Below are 5306 nucleotides of genomic sequence, written 5' to 3' on the forward strand. Positions count from 1 at the left end.
AGTACAGGCTGCTGTCCAGATCGATTATACAGAGGCTTGGAATACAAGAGCAGGGAGTTTATTCTTGAACTGTTAGGCCACAGCTAGAGTACTGCATGCAGTTCTGGTCACCACGTTACAGCAAGGACTTGAATGCACTGGAGAGGGTACAGTGAAGGTTTATGAGGATGTTGCCGGGACTGGAGAATTTTAGCTCTGAGCACAGTTTGGATCGGCTGGGTTTGTTTTCCTTGGAACAGAGCATGCTGAGGGGAGACCTGATTGAGGTGTATAAAATTATGAAGGGCCTGGATAGAGTGGACAGGAAGGACCTGTTTCCCTTAGTAGAGGGGTCAACAACCAGGGGGCACAGATTTAAAGTAATTGGTCGAAGGTTTAGAGGGGATTTGAGGGGAAATCACTGGAACTCACTGCCTGAAAGGGTGGTAGAGGCAGAAATCCTCAGCACATTTAAAAATAACTTGGATGTGACCCTGAAGTGCCATAACCTACAGGGCTACGGACCGAGAGCTGGAAAGTGGGACTGGGCTGGGCAGCTGTTTGTCGGCTGGCACCGACACGATGGGCCGAATGGCCTCCTTCCGTGCTGTCAATTTATCTGATTCCAAGATGAGCAATTAACATTTTAAACCAGTCTCCTAAAACACAGAGTGAGTAAAGTCAGATAGGGGATAAAAATTCCTCAAGGGACGCACAGGGTAAGATAAACGAAAAAGGGAAGCTTTGGACAGATAGTGAGAACTCGACACTGCAGAAACTCGAGAAGAGTATAAAAAGAGCAGGGGTGCAGGATCAGAACAGCCACGATATTATTGGATGGTGGAGCAGGCTCGAGGGGCCGAATGGCCGACTCCTGCTCCTTACGTACTTATGTTAATTGTTGAATCATTGCCCATTGCACGCACTTTACTTGAGGTGTCTGATTCAGAATGTTCATTGTAACATGTAATGAACATGTAACAGTGTAATATCTCCAAGTTTGCAGATGACACTAAACTGGGTGGCGGTGTGAGCTGTGAGGGGGACGCTAAGAGGCTGCAGTGTGACTTGGACAGGTTAGGCGAGTGGGCACATGCATGGCAGTTGCAGTATAATGTGGATAAATGTGAGGTTATCCACTTTGGGGGCAAAAACACTAGGGCAGAACATTATCTGAATGGCGGCAGATTAGGAAAAGGGGCCGTGCAACGAGACCTTGGTGTCATGGTTCATCAGTCATTGAAAGTTGGCATGCAGGTACAGCAGATGATGAAGAAGGCAAATGGTATGTTGGCATTCATAGCGAGGGTATTTGAGTATAGGAGCAGGGAGGTCTTACTGCAGTTGTACAGGGCCTTGGTGAGGCCCCACCTGGAATATTGTGTTCAGTTTTGGTCTCCTAGTCTGAGGAAGGACGTTCTTGCTATTGAGGGAGTGCAACGAACGTTCACCAGACTGATTCACGGGATGGCAGGACTGACATATGAGGAGAGACTGGATCAACTGGGCCTGTATTCACTGGAGTTTAGAAGGATGAAAGGGGATCTCATAGAAACATTTAAAATTTGGATGGGAAGGGACAGGTTAGATGCAGGAAGAACGTTCCCGATGTTGGGGAAGTCCAGAACCAGGGGACACAGTCTGAGGATAAGGGGCAAGCCGAACTGACATATGAGGAGAGACTGGATCAACTGTGCCTTGAAACATTCGAATTTAGAAGGATGAGCGGGGATTTCATAGAAACCTTTTAAATTCTGATGGGACTGGTTAGTGCAAACTTTAGCTCAGCCGTTACTTCGTAAAACCATCTTTGTGAAAAGTGTGAATTTGTCTTAATGTAGTCGCTGCCTGGTGTTTTTGTTGTCATTTTCAATCTCCTTCTTTCACACTGAAACAAATGGTAACCCTATTTGTAAATTAGGAATGCGAGATTTTTAGAGAGCATATTTAAATGCTTCACAAAAACATTCTGATAACGACAGCTAGCGGGGTTTGATTCCCAGCTAGAGAATTAATTTTGCTACCACCGTTTTTAATTAAAGTGAAGTAATTTAATTAAATTACACAGATGAGCCAAAGCACTTCAGAGTGGTGTCAAAACAAATGAGTTGGTAATTAGAAATAAGGAATGTCAGAAGTTGGATTTGAGTTTCTGGGATGGAGCATAAATAACCCTCTGTGCACTGCAACTGGGAAGGGTGAATAATGAATGAGTTGTTTCCGGGTTTGTAATGCGGCTTGTATCTGCTGGTATTAACCGATAGCATTGTTTAGCAGAATGAAAGAAATTCTAACATGATCACTGAGGGACAGTCGAAACCTCAACAACTTAATTTTAATAACTTGTGAAACTTGAATAATTGAGGAAATTTTATTCCCTTTCTGATTTTACACACTCTGTATTTTAGGAGACAGGTTATAAATGTTCATTGCTCATCATGGAATCAGAGAAGTTTGCAGCACGGAAGAAGGCCATTGTCACATGAACAATGAACATTTAAAACCAGCTTTTGTTTCAGAAATAATGTTTCCGCCCGGGCTTGAACCGGGGACTTTTTGCATTTGAGGCAAATGTGATAACCGCTACACTACAAAAACTGGTGCTTAGTTCTGTGCCCAGAGAGAAGTGTTCAGCAACAAGCTGAAATACTCAATCCCTCTCTCTGCAAAAAGTTTCTTTCACAACATTTCTCTGACCGGAACTGCACCAAACAAAAATATTCCTTTATGGTGTACAAATTATTTAAGTTTAACATTTATTTTGCTTTCATGGGATAACATCGTTAATGAATCGGTAATCTGCTTTTGCACAATGAAAGAAATGCTAACTGAGGGAAAGTCAGTCGGTCAATAATTGATTCTGTGCTCTGCATGTTGGTAATGTAGCGAAGATGATCCAAAGATCGGTGGGAAAGCAAGTTGTGAGGAAGACACAAACAATCTGCAAAGCGATATCGATCGGCTCAGTGGCTGGGCAGTAATTTGTCAGATGGAGTATAATGTGGGAAATATGAGGTTATCCACTGTGGTCGGGATACCAGTCAGGCCATCCTGACTATTCAGTGCTGTATGTGGCCACCTGCAGGTTGATTTTGAACTTTTGTGTCCTGTCACGTGAAATAAATGAGGGCAGCAGGCGTATCTCTGCCTGAAACCGGGGAAATAGTGAGAGAGACCTTGGAGCAAGGGTCTGGTTATTGCCAAACAGCAAAAGAAATATTAATTCTGGAAAAAAAATGTCTGAAAGAACAGTGACCCCGACCTGATTTGAACACACAACCTAGGGATTTAGAATTAGACACACTACCGTTGCGCCACGAGGCTTACACAGTGAGTTGAAGATGTTCGTCGAAATGAAAGTTCTGCAATACAATGGGCTTGGAAATCAGGAGAACCAGTTTCGAGGTTTGAAGTTCGAGATAAAGCCATGGTGCGGAGCCAACTGGCCACTCGCAGCCATAAGCGACAGGAAGATGCACATTCAGCAGTACTGGTTAGCTCAGTCGGTAGAGAATGAGACTCTATCTCAGTGTTGTGAGTTCAAGCCCCAAGTTGGCCGATTTATTTTCCTTAAATTTTTAAGTTGCTTTCAGAGGAAAACATCATTAATTAACCTATAAATTATTTTGCACAATGAAAGAAATGCGAACTGAGGGAGAGTTGATCATTTAATCATTTGTTCTGTGCTCTGTATCAGAACACAAGAACCAGTAGCAGGAGTCGACCATTTGGCCATTCGAGCCTGCCTTCTTTTGCACTGAAACAAATTATAACCGTGTTTTTTAATGAGCAGTGCGAGATATTCCGAGGGCACCTTTCAATGCTTCACAAAACCATTCCTTTCGTCGCAGCCACTCGGGATCGATTCCCGGCTTGGGAAGTAACTTTGATATCACTGTTTGTAATTGAAGTGGCGTCATTTTATGAAGTTCGATGGATGTCACAAAGCACTTCAGAGTGGTGTCCAAACAAATGAGTTTGTAATTAAAAACACTGAATGTCAGGAGTGGGAATTGAACCCACGCCTCCAGAGGAGACTGCGACCTAAACGCAGCGCCTTAGACCGCTCGGCCATCCCGACTGTTAGATGTTCCAGTTGCAAGTTATTACATTGGAAAGTTTCAGAACGGGCACTTGTTCAGTGTTGCTGGAAGGCCCAGTGACCGGGATATCCTCTCTTTTGGGGTTTTCCTGAGCCTGTGCTCGGTGTACGGGGACCTTTGGCACGGGTCCGAGGTAGGTTACATGTGTAGGCTGCTTGCTGGCTTCAGGTGGTCTCTCAACAGTGTGCTCAATTCTTCAAACGACTTGCTTGCTGGTTTCTCGGGTGCCAGCAGGTCCTTCATTAAAGCGTATGTTTTCGAGCCACAGCTGGTCAAGAGATGGGCTCTTCTCTTGTCTGCCTTATTGTCGCCCAACCAGTCTTTGGTTACAAAGCTTTTCTGGGGCCTTTCTATAAAGTCCTCCCGATTATCTCCAGCATTGTATTTTTCACCTGAGCCGTTGGTCGCATTCTGTGGATTCTGTAATCCCGTAACTCGTCGCCACTGTAAAGTCCTTACCCTGTAGTACAGACACACACGAGGCATATACTGAAGTCAACGTCACTCAGGACCTGCACCTTTTTTACACAGCTCTCGAATGCCACACTTGGCTGAGACCTGTCCATATATACCTGTCTGGGAAAGGTATCCAGTGTCTCCTGCAAATGCACCCCTGGTGGTAAGGTAAGCTTGTGGTCACAGGTCATCTCTGGTTACAGTCATGTATGGCATGGTAAGATACAGTTATGTACAGTAGTGTGAGATACATGACAGTATTGGTATTCATGGTGATTACAGCAATTATTAATCGTCTCACAGACCTCAATTATTTGTATGCGGTGAATTGATCGAGGATTGAAACCAGATTAGTGCGCCAGATCTTAACCCCTCGACCACCAGGGAACAGTTACGATACATGTCGATATATTTATATATATTTATATATGAACCTGAATGTCAACGGCTACCTATCTAGACCTCGTGCTGGAACGGTAGTGTGTCTATCTTTGAGTGAGAGAAATTGTTCCACAGTGACAACCATTTCATCTTTTGTACCCTTTTTAACACTAGAAACTGAGACAGGGGAATAAATAGAGAAACCAAAGCACAGGGATGTAGACAAGAGGAAGAGAAAAGGGGAAAGATACTGTCCCCACCCGGAACTAAGGCGGAAACCCCTCTGCTGCGCTCGGGGTGACCACCCACAGCCAGGATACACTAACGTCAAAACATCTCATTGACTGTCGGAGTGGGACCGTGCAGTGCTTCAGAAGACAGGTCGAA

General features: G+C 44.4%; 2 non-coding genes across 2 annotated transcripts; both read right to left on the reverse strand.

Moving 5' to 3' along the window:
* Positions 1-2504: 2504 nt before the first annotated feature.
* trnal-caa (transfer RNA leucine (anticodon CAA)) lies at positions 2505-2577 on the reverse strand. The gene has a single exon. It is a non-coding gene; the product is annotated as a tRNA-Leu (tRNA).
* A 1400-nt stretch (positions 2578-3977) lies between these two features.
* Positions 3978-4060, reverse strand: trnal-uag (transfer RNA leucine (anticodon UAG)). Its single transcript has one exon. It is a non-coding gene; the product is annotated as a tRNA-Leu (tRNA).
* Between the last annotated feature and the right edge of the window lie 1246 nt (positions 4061-5306).

Source organism: Pristiophorus japonicus, unplaced genomic scaffold, assembly GCF_044704955.1.
Source record: "Pristiophorus japonicus isolate sPriJap1 unplaced genomic scaffold, sPriJap1.hap1 HAP1_SCAFFOLD_52, whole genome shotgun sequence".
Classification (NCBI taxonomy): Eukaryota; Metazoa; Chordata; class Chondrichthyes; family Pristiophoridae; genus Pristiophorus; species Pristiophorus japonicus.